Source organism: Cnephaeus nilssonii, assembly GCF_951640355.1.
Source record: "Cnephaeus nilssonii genome assembly, chromosome: 23".
In the NCBI taxonomy this organism is placed as follows: domain Eukaryota; kingdom Metazoa; phylum Chordata; class Mammalia; order Chiroptera; family Vespertilionidae; genus Cnephaeus; species Cnephaeus nilssonii.
The window spans coordinates 12492385-12509765 of NC_137094.1; the positions used below are offsets into that span (position 1 = coordinate 12492385).

The 17381-nt window shown below is 44.9% G+C and overlaps 1 long non-coding RNA gene across 1 annotated transcript in view; it reads right to left on the reverse strand.

Annotated features, from left to right (window-relative positions):
* LOC307094675 overlaps positions 1–10831 on the reverse strand; it is a 532375-nt gene extending 521544 nt beyond the window's left edge. Inside the window, exon 1 of the long non-coding RNA XR_013813115.1 lies at positions 10772–10831. This is a non-coding gene — a long non-coding RNA (uncharacterized lncRNA). The remainder of the gene's footprint in view (positions 1–10771) is intronic.
* Positions 10832–17381: the final 6550 nt, after the last annotated feature.

Here is a 17381-nt window from a genome sequence, read left to right on the forward strand (position 1 = left end):
TCCAGATGAATTTTTGGAGAGTTTGTTCTAGGTCTTTGAAATATGCTGTTGGTATCTTAATGGGGATTGCATTAAATCTATAGATTGCTTTGGGTAGCATGGACATTTTAATGATGTTGATTCTACCAATCCATGAACATAGTATATTCTTCCATTTGTTTATGTCTTCCTCTATCTCTTTTTTTCAGCGTCCTGTAATTTTCTGATTACAGGTCCTTTACCTCCTTGGTTAAGTTTATTTCTAGGTATCTTAATATTTTTTTGTTGCAGTGGTAAATGGGATTGCTTTTTTTAGTTTCTCTTTCTGTGAGTTCATTATTGGTGTATAAAAAAACCATATATTCCTGGGTGTTAATTTTGTATCCTGCTACATTGCCAAATGCATTTATTAAGTCTAGTAGTTTTTTTTCTTATTGTTTAAAGTATTACATATGTCTTTCTTCCCAACCTCCAACCCATTAACCCCTCCCTGGCCACTCCCAACCTCTAGGACAGTGGTTCTCAACCTTCCTAATGCTGCGACCCTCATGTTGTGGTGACCCCCAACCATAAAATTATTTTCGTTGCTACTTCATAACTGTAATTTTGCTACTGTTAATGAATCATAATGTAAATATCTGTGTTTTCCGATGGTCTTAGGCTCTACAGCAGCGGTCCACCCACAGGTTGAGAACCGCTAGCAGGGTTGCCTAAGACCTCTACAGCAGCGGTTCTCAATTTGTGGGTCACGACCCACAGGTTGAGAACCACTAGCAGGGTTGGCTAAGACCATCAGAAAACACAGATATTTACGTTACGATTCATTAACAGTAGCAAAATTACAGTTATGAAGTAGCAACGAAAATAATTTTATGGTTGGGGGTCACCACAACATGAGGAACTGTATTAAAGGGTCGCGGCATTAGGAAGGTTGAGAACCACTGCTCTAGGACAAGACCCCACCACCCCACTGTCCATGTCCATTGGTTATGCTAATATGCATGCATACAAGTCCTTTGGTTGATCTCTGATATCCGCTCCACCCCTCCACCCTCCCCTGCCTTCCCTCTGAGGTTTGACAGTCAGTTCGCTGCTTCTCTCTCTGGATCCATTTTGTTCATCAGTCTATGCTGTTCATCATATTCCACAAATGAGTGAGATCATGTGATATTTCTTTCTCCGACTGGCTTATTTTGCTTAGCATAATGCTCTCCAGGTCCATCCATGCTGTTGAAAATGGTAAGAGTTCCTTCTTTTTTATAGCAGCATAGTATTCCCTTGTGTAGATGTACCACAGTTTTTTAATCCACTCCTCTGCTGAGGGGCACTTAGGCTGTTTCCAAATCTTAGCTATGGTCAATTGTGCTGCTATGAACATAGGGGTCCATATATCCTTTCTGATTGGTGTTTGATTTCTTGGGATATAGTCCTAGAAGTGGATTACTGGGTTGAATGGGAGTTCCATTATTACCTTTTTGAGGAAACTCCATACTGTTTTCCACAGTGGCTGCACCAGTCTGCATTCCCACCAGCAGTGCACGAGGGTTCCTTTTTCTTTGCATCCTCGCCAGCACTTGTCGTTTGTTGATTTGTTGCTGATAGCCATTCTGACAGGTGTGAGATGGTACCGCATTGTTGTTTTGATTTGCATCTCTTGGATGATTAGTGACTTTGAGCATGTTTTTCTGAGTCTGATGGCCTTCCGTATGTCCCCTTTTGAAAAGTGGCTATTTGCCGATTTTTTTTTATTGGATTGTTTATTTTCCTTTTGTTAAGTTGTATGAGTTCCCTATAAATTTTGGAGATAACATTGGCAAGTACATTCTACCGTGCAGTGGGCTTTCTTGTTTTGCTGATGAATTCTTGTGTTGTGAAGAAGCTTTTTATTTTGATACAGTTCTATTTGTTTATTTTCAAAGTTCTGCCCTAGGAGCTATATCAGTAAAGATATTGCTATGACATGTGTCTGATATTTTGCTGCCTATGGATTCTTCTACCATTTTTATGATTTTCTGTCTTACGTTTAACTCCTTTATTAATTTTGAGTTTATTTTTGTGAATGGTGTAAGTTGGTAGTCTAGTTTCATTTTTTTTTTTGGCATGTATCTGACCAATTTTTCCATTACCATGTATTGAAGAGATTGTCATGACTCCATTGTATGCTCTTGCCTCCTTTGTCAAATATTAATAGAGCATATGGCTTGGGTCGATTTCTGGGTTCTCTATTCTATTGCATTGGTCTATGTCTGTTCTTGTGCCAGTACCAGGCAGTTTTGAGAACAGTTGCTTTGTAATATAGCTTGATATCTGGTATTGTGATCCCTCCAAATTTGTTCTTCTTTCTCAAGATTGCTGCAGCTATTTCAGGCCTTTTATTGTTATTATTCCAGATGAATTTTTGGAGAGTTTGTTCTAGGACTTTGAAATATGCTGTTGGTATCTTAATGGTGATTGCATTGAATCTATAGATTGCTTTGGGTGGCATGGACATTTTAATGCTGTTGATTTCTACCAAACCATGAACACGGTATATTCTTCCATTTGTTTATGTCTTCCTCTATCTCTTTTTTCAGCATCCTGTAATTTTCTGATTACAGGTCCTTTACCTTCTTGGTTAAGTTTATTCCTAGGTATCTTAATTTTTTTGTTGCAGGAGTAAATGGGATTTTTTTTTTTTTTTTTTTTTAGGTTCTCTTTCTGTGAGTTCATTATTGGTGTATAAAAAAGCCATAGATTTCTGGGTGTTAATTTTGTATCCTGCTACATTGCCAAATTCATTTATTATGTCTAGTAATTTTCTTTTTATTTCTTATTGTTTAAAGTATTACATATGTCTCCATCCCCCCACCGGCCCCCATTGACCCCCTGGCCTCTCCCTGGCCACTCCCAACCTCCAGGACAAGCCCCCAGCGCCCCAGTGTCCGAGTCCATTGGTGATGCCAGTATGCATGCATACAAGTCCTTTGGTTGATCTCTGATATCCCCCCCACCCCCCACCCTCCCCTGCCTTCCCTCTGAGGTTTGACAGTTTGTTCCCTGCTTCTGTCTCTGGATCCATTTTGTTCATCAGTCTTTGCTGTTCATCATATTCCACAAATGAGTGAGATCATTTTATGCTTAGCGTAATGCTCTCCACTTCCATCCATGCTGTTGCTAATGGTAAAAGTTCCTTTTTTATAGCAGCATAGTATTCCATTGTGTAGATATACCACAGTTTTTTAATCCACTCTTCAGCTGATGGCCACTAAGTCTGTTTCCAAATCTTAGCTATGGTCAGTTGTGCTGCTATAAACATAGGGGTGCATATGTCCTTTCTGATTGGTGTTTCTGATTTCTTGGGATATAGTCCTAGAAGTAGATTACTGGGTGGAATGCGAGTTCCATTTTTAACTTTTTGAGGAAACTCCATACTGTTCTCCACAGTGGCCGCACCAGTCTGCATTCCCACCAGCAGTGCAGGAGGGTTCCTTTTTCTTCGCATCCTCGCCAGCACTTGTCGTTTGTTGATTTGTTGATGATAGTCATTCTGACAGGTGTGAGATGGTACCTCCTTGTCGGTTTGATTTGCATCTCTCGGATTATCAGTGACGCTGAGCATGTTTTCATATGTCTCTTGGCCGTCCGTATGTCCCCTTTTGAAAAGTGTCTATTTAGGTCCTTTGCCTATTTTTTGATTGGGTTGTTTATCTTCCTTTATGTTAAATTGTATGAGTTCCCTGTAAATTTTGCAGATTAAACCCTGATCAGAGATAACATTGGCAAGTAAATGTTTTCTTATGCAGTGGGCTTGCTTGTTGTTTTGTTGATGGTTTCTTTTGCTGTGCAGAAGCTTTTTATTTTGATGTAGGCCCATTTGTTTATTTTCTCCTAAGTTTCCATTGTCCTAGGAGCTGTATCGGAAAAGATATTGCTATGACATATACCTGATATTTTGCTGCCTATGGCTTTTTCTAAGATTTTTGTGGTTTTCCGTCTTTACATTTAAGTCCTTTAACCATTTTGAGTTTATTTTTGTGTATGGTGTAAGTTAGTGGTCTAGTTTAATTTTTTTGTATGTATCTGACCAATTTTCCCAACACCATTTATTGAAGAGACTGTCTTCACTCCGTTGTATGCTCTTGCCTCCTTTGTCAAATATTAATTGAGCATAATGGTTTGGGTTGATTTCTGGGTTCTTTGTTCTGTTCCATTGGTCTATATGTCTGTTCTTGTGCCAGTACCAGGCAGTTTTGTGAACAGTGACTTTTTAATATAGCTTGATATCTGGTATTGTGATCCCTCCAACTTTGTTCTTCTTTCTCAAGATTGCTGCAGCTATTTGGGGTCTTTTATCATTATTATTATTATTCCAGATGAATTTTTGAAGAGTTTGTTCTAGGTGTTTAAAATATGCTGTTGGTATCTTAATGGGGGTTGCATTGAATCTATAGATTGCTTTGGGTAGCATGGACATTTTAATGCTGTTGATTCTACCAATCCATGAACAAGGTATATTCTTCCATTTGTTTATGTCTTCCTCTATCTCTTTTTTCAGCATCCTGTAATTTTCTGATTACAGGTCCTTTACCTCCTTGGTTAAGTTTATTTCTAGGTATCTTAATTTTTTTTTTTGTAGTGGTAAATGGGATTAGTTTTTTTATTTTTTTTTTATTTTCCCTTTCTGTGAGTTCATTATTGATATATAAAAAAAGCCACAGATTTCTGGGTGTTAATTTTGTATCTTGCTATATTGCCGAATTCATTTATTAAGTCTAGTAGTTTTAATGGAGTCTTCTATGTACAATATCATGTCATCTTTCAAAAATGACAATTTCACTTCTTTTCCAATTTGGATGCCTTTTTTTTTCTTCTTGTCTGATCACTATGGCTAGCACTTCCAGTGTTATGTCTAACTGAAGTGGTGAAAGTGGGCATCCCTGTCTTGTTTCTGTTCTTAGGGCAGTGATGGGCAACCTTTTGAGCTCGGTGTGTCAAACTTCGCCAAAAAACTGAGCATAATTCGGGTAGTGTGTCACTTTGAGGAAAAAACATTATTTCGCGATATTTATAGTTTAAATAACATAAATGTTTCATCCTTGGCATGCGGCCGCCTCAGCGGCCGCGTGTCATCAGAAATGGCACTGACACGCGTGTCAGAGGTTCGCCATCACTGTCTTAGGGGAAATGATTTTAGTTTTTGCCCATTGAGTATAATGTTGCTGTAGGTTTATCATATAGGGCTTTTATTAAGTTGAGGTGTAGGTTGCTGTAGGTTTATCATATAGGGCTTTTATTAAGTGCCTCTATTCCCACTTTGCTGAAAGTTATTATCAGGAAAGGGTGTTGGATTTTGTTAAATACCTTTTCTGCATCAATTGATATGATTATGTGATTTTTGTCTCTCAGTTTGTTTATGTGATGTATCACGTTTGTTGATTTGCAAATATTGTACCAGCCTTGCACCCCTGGGATAAATCCCAGGGAAAGAAAGGCTGAGAGACAGGCCTCTTGGCAGCTTTATTCCAGGGATGCAAGTCATGGTGTTAATCTTTCTAATGTAACTCTGGATCCGATTTGCTAGAATTTTGTTGAGGATTTTAGCATCTATGTTCATCTGGGATATTGGCCTGCAATTCTCTTTCTTTGTAGTGTCTTTATCTGGTTTTGGGATTAGGGTAATGCTGGCTCCATAGAAAGAGCTTGGAAGTGTGCCTTCCTCTTGAATTTTGGGTTCTTATTTTAGGTTTTCTTACTATTGGCAAAAGCGAATTACCACCAAATAAATGAAAAGAAACAGACGAAACACAGACAGACAGGTGAGCAGACAGGCAGACAATGGCTACTACCTAACACATATTCCTGCTTTCACTTCCAACTGAAATCATACTTATTGAACAGCAAATGTAGGCAAAATAAACACTGCCATCTCTTCTGCATTTGCATTATTCTCGCGATAATCCGCGGTCCTTTAAGAGAATGCCTGATCTCGCTGAGCCAGGATTGATTCCCAGCGTGTGCCGCCCAAGGCGAGACACTGAATCCCGTAACCCCAATCTGCCGTGCCACCAATTTGGCAACAAGGGTTGTCCTTAATGGAGTGAAAGAAAGACACAATTTTTCTTCAGTGTCTTCTAAGCCAATTTTTTTTCTTCTTCTTGAAAGAGAAGCAATGTCACACATTGCATTACTATAATATAGCTGTCAGAGCTGGCAGGAACATTAAAGGCACCTCGTCCAAGCCCCTCATTTTACAGATGCGAAAAAAATAAACAAGGAACTTCTCCCTGACTTGATAACAAGCCAGCAACGCAGCCAGAAAGGAGCCCACGTTCTGACATTCTGCAGCTCCTGCGCTCGGGACATCGGGGGACATCCAAGTGGCCCCTGCAGTCGCAGACTGGCTTGCAGTCGAGGGGCAGAACACTTAGGGGTCTCTTTCTCTGGGTTCATTGACTCGGGAACAACAAATCAGAAACATTGGGGTAGGCCTTGCTTGGAGGAACTCAGAATTAAATCGGAGAGATGCATAAGCTTATCGCACGGTGGCTGCCTAGCCCAGTGGTTGGCAAACTGCGGCTCGCGAGCCACATGCGGCTCTTTGGCCCCTTGAGTTGTTAGCAAAGGCCAGCTTAGGAGGACCCTAATTCAGTTAATAACAATGTTCCTACCTATATAGTTTAAGTTTTAAAAATGTGACTCTCAAAAGAAATTTCAATCGTTGTACTGTTGATGTTTGGCTCTGTTGACTAATGAGTTTGCCGACCACGGGCCTAGCCCATAACCCCGAGGAAGAGCGAGCTGACAAAGGCCTGCGTGCATCCACTCGTTCCCCAGAGAAGGACATTGAGGCACGAGCCACAGCAGCTCGCACAGAGCTGAGGGAGACACAGCTGCAGACCCAGGCTTCCCTTTCCCTGGCCGCACTCAGCAGCCCGCAGCTTGTGTAATTCCGTAAAGCTCTCACGATTCCGCGAGGACGCCGGCCCAATCTTATATAATAAAAGCCTAATATGCTAAGTGTCCGGTCGACTGGTAGGCTGTTCAACCAATCAAAGGGTAATATGCTAATGATATGCTAAGGTCTTTCAACTGCTCACTATGATGTGCACTGACCACCAGGGAGCAGACAGTCTACTGGTCAACCAGTTACTATGATGTGCACTGGCCACCAGGGGGAAGATGCTCTGACCAGTAGGTTAGCTTGCTGCTGGGGTCCAGCCAATCGGGACTGAGTGAGACGGGCCAGACATGCCCTGGAGCCCTCCCGCAGTCCCTCCCCAGCTGGCCAACCTCCCGAGTCCCTCCCCAGCTCAATCGTGCACCAGTGGGGTACCTCAGCCTGGCCTGTGCTTTCTCGCAATCCGGGACCCCTTGGGATGTTGGAGAGCCGGTTTCGGCCCGATTGCGCAGGCCTGGCAGAGAGACCCCCACTAGTGCACAAATTCGTGCACTGGACCTCTAGTCAATAAGTAATAGGGAAGGCTGAGAGCTTGAGGCCTCTCAGCAGCGTTACCAAGATCTATTCAAAGTACTTTCAGCCCTAGCTGGTTTGGCTCCATGGGTAGAGCATTGGCCTGTGGACTGAGGGGTCCTGGGTTCAATTCCCGGTCAGGGCACATGCCTGGGTTGCGGGCTCGATCCCCAGTAAGGGGCGTGCAGGAGACAGCCGATCAGTGATTCTCTTTAATCACTGATTTTTCTATCTCTCTCTTTCTCTCTCTTCTTCTCTGAAATCAATAAAGATACATATATATAAAGTAATTTCAGTCCCCTTTTGAATTGCAGCCCTTCTTCTCTCAGCTCTGCCACGAGGTTTTATTTTAATTGTTCTTGCATTTTGGATGACCTCTTTGGTGGCTGGGGGATGGATTTGCTTCTCTCATTCCACTTGGTTCTGTCCAGCCTGTTTCTGTGATGGGAGCGGGTTGGGACATGGATTCCAAACCTGCAGCCTGCCGAAACCGGTTTGGCTCAGTGGATAGAGCGTCGGCCTGCGGACTCAAGGGTCCCAGCTTTGATTCCGGTCAAGGGCATGTACCTTGGTTGCGGGCACATCCCCAGTGGGGGGTGTGCAAGAGGCAGCTGATCGATGTTTCTCTCTCATCGATGTTTCTAGCTCTCTATCCCTCTTCCTCTCTGTAAAAAATCAATAAAATATATTAAAAAAAAAAAAAAAAACAGCCTGAACGGGAGGGAGGAGGACTCTCAGCAGCCTCCACCCTGGTCTACCCCAGAGGCCCATCGGTTGCGCCTCCAGCGGGGCGGGTCCCCACGAACCCAGGACGCTCAAGTCCCGTTCTCTCTCCAGCCACACCGACTCGTTATTCGCTGCGGGACACGGGACGCTGTCTCCCTGGGCAAGTGCTTTTCAGACTTATTCTTGAGGAGAGGAGCGCCTGCTACTTGTACGATTCCAGTCATCAGTTTTAAAGCCACACAAACCCATCAGCAAAGCAAATACCCACGTTTAGTTGAGCAGCTACTATGCATCTGGCTCATTGAGAAGCCAAATCATGAGCCCAGCGCACACTCTGGTTCAGAGGACCTGGCTCCCGCGTCCCGGTTCACACCGAGATGGGCAGGACTGCTGCTCAGACAAGGAGCCGGCGTGGACCAAGGTCACGCAACCATTTTGCGACACAGGTTGGACTCGAAACAAGCTAAGTCTATGAGCCCACAGTATGATTTTCACTCATAGCCTCCCAAGACATTGCAACGCCAGTGCCCCCAAATGGCATGCTATGATTTGCACAGTTTTCTCTGAAATAGCACGTGTGACCCCAAGCCCCTGCCAGCTGCTCCCCGGAATTGGAGACTGCCTGCACTGTGCCCAGGGTTGCCCTGATTCCAGTGCTGAGAACAGAGGAGATAGGGTTGCTTCCAGATCCCCTGCCACACAACAGCCTATGCCAGGCGTGCCCCAGGTTCGCTTGCTCTCACCCAGTCACAGGTGGGTAACGTGCCCGTTCCAGGCAGCGGCCCCATCCGCTCCCATCTCCTCCCTCACCACAGCGTGATGGAGATTGGGCTGCTCTGTTTCTCCCAGAGGACATATCCTTTTACCACGGGAGCTCCCGAAATGTTCTGGCCACTCTTACCCTGGAGGTTGAGGAGCAGATAGCTGCTGGGCGCTGAGCTGTGGGTCCTTTGAAAGGAATAGGCCACGCTGCAGCTCAGGATGGAACTTGCCTGGCTTGAAACTCAGTGCCTACTTGGATGCTAACGAAGGTCCGGGAAGGGCTAAGAGAGTATTACCCAGGGTGCATTGGCTCCAACCTGGCACCATATTGTAGCTCATAGAGGAGGCGTAGATTTTCTCAAACTGCCAGAGCCTCTCCCAGACCAGCTCCTGATTTATTTCTGAATAGGCAGGAATTCAAGTCAGTAACTTGTGTTATTGGACTAGTGTTCATGAACACCCTTCTTCCAGCTCAGGGTGGTCTTGAAGGCTGCTCGCCCTTAAGGCCCTTGAAGTCTTATCGTAGAGTCGATATTGATGACGTCAAGGACAATAGTAGAAGACAGCAAATGACTAAGTGCCAACCGGAATGACTCCAGCAATGCACGCTTGGGAATTTTGGAGAAGAGAAGCTCAGCGTTGAATATTTGGGGCGGATTATTTTTGAGCAAGGCGTTATGGAGAGAAGCTTGAACCCAGCCCGGTGGGAGTAGACAGAAGAGGAAGGTGGAGATGCCAGTCCTCAGGAGGGGGCGGGTGAGGAGGGTACAGGCTGGACCAGAGCAGAGACTATGCAGGGTCCCCTCTCCTGGCTCAGGAATCCTCTCCCCACACCACAGCACTAAAGAGACCCAGACCTGCCTTAGAGAACAGCTCGCATGGGCTGGAGTCAGCCTCTTGCAGAAGACCCTCAAGGCAATTGGACTTGCACCCTGTCAATCATAAGAGCTTCCTGGAGAATCTAAAGAGTCAATCTAGATCAATTGAAATAATTGCATTACATGTCAAAGGAAAGAGAGCACCATTTTCATATAAGGATTTATTACAGCCACTGCCTCCCCGGGCATTCATCTTGTCATCAAAGAGCAACAATCATTAATTTGCTTGGCATTGTTCTTGAATAAAATACTTTTTATGGCTCAGGAGTTGGTTATGTCCTAGTTATTGATGGATATTTTTCTCTTTAAAGGTGAATTATTATATCACAAAGGAGATAGACTAGCATAAGCAGGAACCTTAGAGGGAGACATACAAACATGAATCGCAGCTCTGCTAATGACCAGCTGTGAGACCTGGAGCAAGAAACTGATCTTCTCTGAGCCTTGATTTCCCAGACGTGGGATCAATACTTGCTTCCTAGAAAGGATGGGACATTAAGGGAGATGCAGTTAAAAAACACACTTGACACATGGCTGTCTCTCAGTAAAACGAATAAGTCGAGATATACTTTTACATCATGCTGTGCAACAAGAGTAAGTACAAAACTGTACCTACAGAATGAGGACAACTATATTTTAAAAAATACCCAGAAAACATGTGTTGGGAAAGAAACAAAAATATTTCTACTGGAAAGAAAAGGTCTTTTTTTCTATTTTCAAAATCATGTTTAATGAGCATATATTACATTTCTAATTAAAACTGCGGATTAGCACAGGCTTCTCAAGACAATGGGTCACTACTTGGACATTCTCTCTTTTTAAAAAAAAAAATATATTTTATTGATTTTTTTTTTTTACAGAGAGGAAGGGAGAGGGATAGAGAGTTAGAAACATCGATGAGAGAGACACCGATTCAGCTGCCTCCTGCACACCACCTACTGGGGATGTGCCCGCAACCAAGGTACATGCCCTTGACCGGAATCGAACCTGGGACCTTTCAGTTCGCAGGCCGATGCTCTATCCACTGAGCCAAACCGGTCAGGGCTGGACATTCTACTCTTAATAGGTTTCCAGCACATACCTCTCTAGGCCTCCTTCTCTCCACTTGAGGGACTTGCTAACCACTTCACTAGATTGCTGTCAGAGAGACCTGGGGTGAGGAGAAGGACGTGATGGAGTCTCTTGTGTCCTCTAAAGATTGAGGACTCGCTGAGAGCTTCATAATACATGTCCAATGACATGTCGCCCCTGCTCGCTGGGGATGCACAAGGACTTGGAATATACACATTCTCACGGTGCACAGTTACTCATGAGTAATAAGGAGTACAGTGTACTTAATTCGCCTTCAACCTCTATGCTCGAAAATGAGGACTTCACTGTGAATGATGATGACCCCGTCCATGGAGCCTCGAACAGAGACAACGACGGGCACAACCTGGTAGGGAAGCGAGTGGACATTCGGACATAGGACAGAGAATCTACTCCTCAGACGTCAGAGGTTCAGGTTTCTTGGGATTACGAACATTTCTGAGCCAGTTTCCAAGTGAGAGCATTTGAAGGTGCAAATAACACGAACCACCTGGGCCAAGTTGAAGCGACACGAGAGAAAAATAGTCCTGTACGGGTTCCATAACAGCTCAGAGAAGCCAAGAAAAAAGGCTGCCCCGAGGAAAGAAACGAGAGTCAGCAAGTTGTAAGACATCCAGGCCGTCAGCTCTACCCCTCTCGGCTCTGTTCTCCCCGAAGATCTGTTTTCGTTTTTCCCCTCCCACGTGTCAGAGACACCATCCTCTCCCACGCTGACAGAGTGCACGTCCGGCTGCCCAGAGGGAAACTGGCTTCTCATCTCTTGCCTCATTCTAAGTTCTTGGAGATGTGACCCCAAATAGCCCAGCTTGCTCAATTCCCCATTCCCCATCCAGTGACCAGCGACCCAAAGTACAGTTACAATTTCCAGACAGCTGCTGGCTCACAGCGCTGTCATCATGTGATTTGGGGGGAGAGGCAGCCCCCCAAAAAGTGTGCTTGTTGCAAGGCAGAGAGCTGGCCAAACCAAGCAACCCAGTAATAGACCACTGTGCTTTAAGATATGAGTTCACTGCCCTGACCAGGTAGCTCTGCTGGCTAGAGTGTCATCCCCATATGCCAGGGTTGCGGGTTCCATCCCTACATAAAGTGGAACAATAAATCAATCTCTCTATCTACCTACCTCTCTCAAACAAATTTAAAAAATAAAATATGAGGCCCAGTTGGGATGGCTTAGTGCCGTGGTGAGCAAACTATGGCTCGCGAGCCACATGCGGCTCTTTGGCCCCTTGAGTATGGCTCTTCCACAAAATACCACAGCCTGGGCGAGTCTATTTTGAAGAAGTGGCATTAGAAGAAGTTTAAGTTTAAAAAATTTGGCTCTCAAAAGAAATTTTAATCATTGTACTGTTGATATTTGGCTCTGTTGACTAATGAGTTTGCCGACCACTAGCTTAGTGGTTGAGCATCAACCTAGAAACCAGGAGGTCACAGTTCGATTCCCCAGTCAAGGCACATGCTTGGGTTGAGGCTTGATCCCCAGTGTGGGGTGTGCAGGAGGCAGCAATCAATGATTCTCTCTGTCAACAAATTTGGTAAACCATGGGTTCCAAGCTCTTTTTGTTTTTTCTTTATTGATTAAGGTATTACATATGTGTTCTTATCCCCCCATTGCTTCTCCCCCGCCCCCACTTATGCCCTTACACCCCCCCCCTGGTGTCTGTGTCCATTGATTAGGCTGATATGCATGCATACAAGTCCTTTGGTTGATCTCTCCCCCTTACCCCCACCCTCCCCTGCCTTCCCTCTGAAGTTTGAAGGTCTGATTGATGCTTCTCTGTCTCTGGATCTGTTTTTCTTTTTTCTTCAGATTTTTAATTGGTTTTTAGAGCGAGAAGAAGGAATAGGGAGAGAGAGAGACAGACAGACAGACATCAATGTGAGTGTTAAACATCGATTGGCTGCCTCCAGCCAGTTCGCACCCTGACCGGGAATCGAACCAGCAACCTTTCAGTGTACAGGACAAAACTCAACCAACTGAGCCACACTAACCAGGGCTGCCAACTCTTTCTTATCTGAGAATGCCTTTTCTCTCCCATTTGAATAACACTGTAGCTCTCTCTCTCTCTCTTCACTGGGAATATGCTATTATTTCTAGCTGGTTGCCTTAATCACCTTTTGAAACTCTAATGTCTAAGTAGCTATATTTTATTATGCCCCCTATAATGAGAAGAGAAATTCTCAGATTCGTGAAATCCTCGCATTATGCAGAACCATGAGTGCCTGGCAATGCCTTATAGCTGTTACACACGCCCTTCGGACCAGAGCAGCCTGGTAGGTTATCCTGTAATTACTTCATGCCCATTCATGTGTGACCAGGACTCACATTTTCTACTGCACATTCTTTTTCCTCATTAAGCTGGAAGAACCCATTGGTGATCAAGTAATAGGCAACTGCCAATCAATTATAGTCCTTCAGATAGTTATTGGCCAGAAGGAAGGATAATGGATCGTCTGTCCCTTCCCTTTCCTTTTTGTTTTTCAATATATTTTTATTGATTTCAGAGAGGAAGGGAGAGGGAGAGATAGAAACATCAGCAATGACAGAGAACCATTGATCAGCTGCCTCATGCACGCCCCACACTGGGGATCAAGCCCGCAACCCGGGCAAGTGCCCTTGACTAGAATCGAATCTGGGACCCTCAGTCTGCAGGCCGGTGCTCTATCCACTGAGCAACACCAGCCAGGGCCCTTCCCTTCCTCAATCTCCTTTGTTTCCATCCAAAACATGGGAGGATTACCAGTGTCCTTCCCTCCTCCAGGGTTTCTGAACTCCAGTGTTTCCCTTGGTCTCCTCAGCCTGCCCAAAGCTTTGCTCAACTTTCCAGCCTCTGGGCTGCCTCTTCCAGACCTGGAAGATGGGTTCGGGTTGAGGCATCCCCGAGGTGAAGCTCCCTTCTCTGGATTTCCTTCTTCTCCCGGAGTTTGTTTCCATGATTCAGCATGACCTCAGTTCTCTGGTGTTTTCAAACACTTGCTTATGCTTTGTCCAGATTTACTAATAATTTCCAGTCTAGGAATTGGCCAATCACTAGTCCTTCTAAAAGCCAGACCTTCTCTGGAAGCTTCTAAGGGTTCTAATTTTCCTTGATATTCTGTAGTTTCTCTATGGTGTATCTAAGTATTAAAATTTTTTAAATTTATCCTTCTTGCCCAGTCAGCATGGCTCAGTGGTTGAGCATCAACCTATGAACCAAGAGGTCATGGTTCAATTCCCAGTCAAGGCACATGCCCGGGATGTGGGTTCCATCCCGTGTGGAGCGTGCAGGAGGCAGCTGATGGATGATTCTCTCTCATCATTGATGTTTCTCTCTCTCTCCCCTTCTCCCTTCTTCTCTGAAATCAGTAAAGTATATTTTAAAAAATGAATCCTTTTTGGTACTCATTGTTTTCAATCTGCATCCAATGTCTCCTCTCAATTCCTGGACTCTCTCCTACCATCTTTTTGAATATTACCTGTCCCCATTGTCTTTAGTCTCTTTTTCTGGAATTTCTATTAGACATTTGTTGGAACCTCTCCTGTTCTTGATATCTTTTCAATTTCTCCTCCAAGTTTTGTACTTATTTATCTTCATGTAATACATTTTAAGTGATTGACTCCAAATAGATCTACTCTTCCAACCCATTAATATCTCTCCTGGTAAATCTAGCCTACTGTTTAACCAGTGCATTGTATTATATTTAATGACTTGTTACCATCTTTGAGAATTTCTATTTTGTTCCTTCTCAAATGTTGTCTGTTCTCCTTCATAATTTCCTATTATTATTCTCTGGATCATTTGCTTTCTCTTACTAGTATATGTAAATATCGTTAACATGTTCATTCTAAAGTCCTCCTTGATAGTAAGTTGAGAAAATAACCTGTCATCTTTTAGTAAAATTATTTCTGAACTTTTCCTCTGTAGTGGAAGAAATTCTTCATGGGTGTTCTGTGAAAATTAATAAAAGTTTACACCTACAGCTATATATCATATATATATAATATTAATAGGTGATATACTATTAATATACTAGAGGCCCAGTGCATGAAATTTGTGCACAGGTAGGGTCCCTAAGCCTGGCCGGTGATCAGGGCCGATCTGTGGGGCGGCCAGCAGGGCGATCAGGGGGGGGGGGGGGCCCTGCTGGCATCCGCCTTGGCTGGCCTGGGGCCTGCAGGCTGGGGGCAGCTCCTGCATTGAGCATCTTCCCCCTGGTGGTCAGTGCACATCATAGCGAGCGGTTGAGCAGCCTTAGCATATCATTAGCATATTATGCTTTGATTGATTGAGTGGACGACTGGATGACCAGACACTTAGCATATTAGGCTTTTATTATATAGGATTTTAATATTATATATTTTATATAAACATCAAACAGTGCCTGGAGCCTAATAGTTGGTCAAAACAAGTCTTACTTATAATCCTCCTCTCTTCTATTTAGCTTCTCCTCCTTTGCCTCTGTACTGTTAAGGTATTGGGTATAAAAGGCAGTTGATTAGATTTATTGGTCTGGAACTTGAGGGCAACATGACTTCTAAATGACCAGCACATAGGACAGGCTTCCTGAATGGCTGGGAGGGAAAGGAGGAAGCAGGAGTGGAAGGAGGGAGGGAGGGAGGGGGGAGAGAAGAAGGCAGGAAGTCTGACCCAGGTATTACTTTATGAACCCCGTGCTCAGAAGGACCATCTCCTTCTCCCCAGGGGAAAGCACAAATCAGCTTAGCATTGTGAAATGGGGGTTGTTTTTTTCCTTCCTGCTTGGACTCTGCTGACCAGGGGTTTTTTAAGTGCATGATCTGATTTAACCCTCGAGACATGCCTAACGTCACAGAGATAGAAATCCCGATTTGTCCGATTCCAGAGTCTTCTTTCTCCACGGCATCAGCCCCCCATAATTAAGATGTTTCCACTTGTCTAACAAGGAAACAGTATTTCCCAGAACTATCAGAGGAAAGATCCAGGTGTTTTGTTTGTTTTGGTTTGTTTTTTGTCCCAGATCTGTCATTCGCTAACCGTGTGATCCTGGGGGGCCCACAAACTGTTACTTGCTGAGCCTCCGTTTCCTCTGGAGAATAACGCCGGCCATTGCTAACCCCACAAGATTGCTGTGAGGGTCTCATAGGATGGATTGTAAAGGAAAATAACCTTTGTCTATTGGAAAGCTTTACACATGTGAAAACCTATGAGTGATGCTTTTATACTAAGGTGTACATGACTGATATCAGATCCGACACTTTGTAGAGAAAGAAAGGGCAGAGCAAGGAGAATTGGACACAGTAAAACATTCGCACAGAGAGGGAAAAGGGCACAGGAACATCCTGGGGACGGCTGAGGGGCATATGTCAGCTATGTCATAGGTTTTCGCAACCCATGTTGCCCAGACCCAATGCGTCGTCTCTCTGCCAGAGTGTCCCCTCCCCATGGCATCACCGCCACCTTAATTAGGACGTGACGCTTCTCAAACACTTCTTTACTCTGCCACATCCTGTTTCCACCTTAACCCGAGATTCCAGAACCCATAGACTGCCCCTCACCCCCAAAACACCCCCCCCCCCATCCCCGGGGAAGAGATGGCCAAATACGTACAAATCCAGCCGCCCAAAGCTGGCTGTGAGCTGGCGGAGCTCGGGGCCATTCTGGGGCCGCCAGCGTGCACGCTGATGGGGGAGGATGAATGAGACCGTCTGCTCATCATGGCAATTAGCAGCAACGCGGGGACTATTCTGGGGCCGTGTCCCTGCGGGGAACTTGAGCTGCTCATCAGCCGTCCTCGCTCAGGGACCTGCGGCGATGCGGGCCGTGGTACATGCAGGAGCAGCAGCCCAGGCCCCCTCGGTGCCGGGCGGAGGATGCGCTGTGCCCTCCGCTGGCAGATCAGATGCCGGAAAAGGGGGATTTGGCTTCAACCTGCAGGAGTTGGGGGATGCTTAACGAACGCTAAATTGATACCCTGACCATTTAGCCCCACACGGGCTGTCAGATCCACTTTAAAGGAGTTCATATTGGAGTAGGATGAGCCCTTATCCAGTGACCAGTGTCCTTAAAGAAAGGGAAAAAATTGGACCACACCCCAAGGGATGAAGGCCATCTGATGAGGGGGGCAGAGATCAGGGTGGCGCAGGACAAACCAAGGACAGCACAGGGTGCTGGGTACCGCTGAGAAGCACAGCAGCCCCAGGGAAGCATCCTGGCGTTCACAGCCGGGATGGCACGGCCGCTGGGAAGGACGGCTCGGCTCAGCACTGAGGCGGTGCGGTGCGTCTAAACCTCACATTAGACAAGAACAGCTTTTAAAAAAAATCATTACGTTTTTTTCTCACGCTATTGCTGAGCGGCTGAGGGGAAAAAAAATGGTATTTTCTTTGTCAAAGATACACCATAACATTGGGCAAAAAAGGGGAAAAAAAAGAGAGAGAACTCATGGACATGGACAATGATGTAGTGACTGAGGGGGCGGGGGAGGGAGGTGGAAGAGGGGATAAATGGTGAAGGAAAAACGCCACAAAAATGTTCATCTGT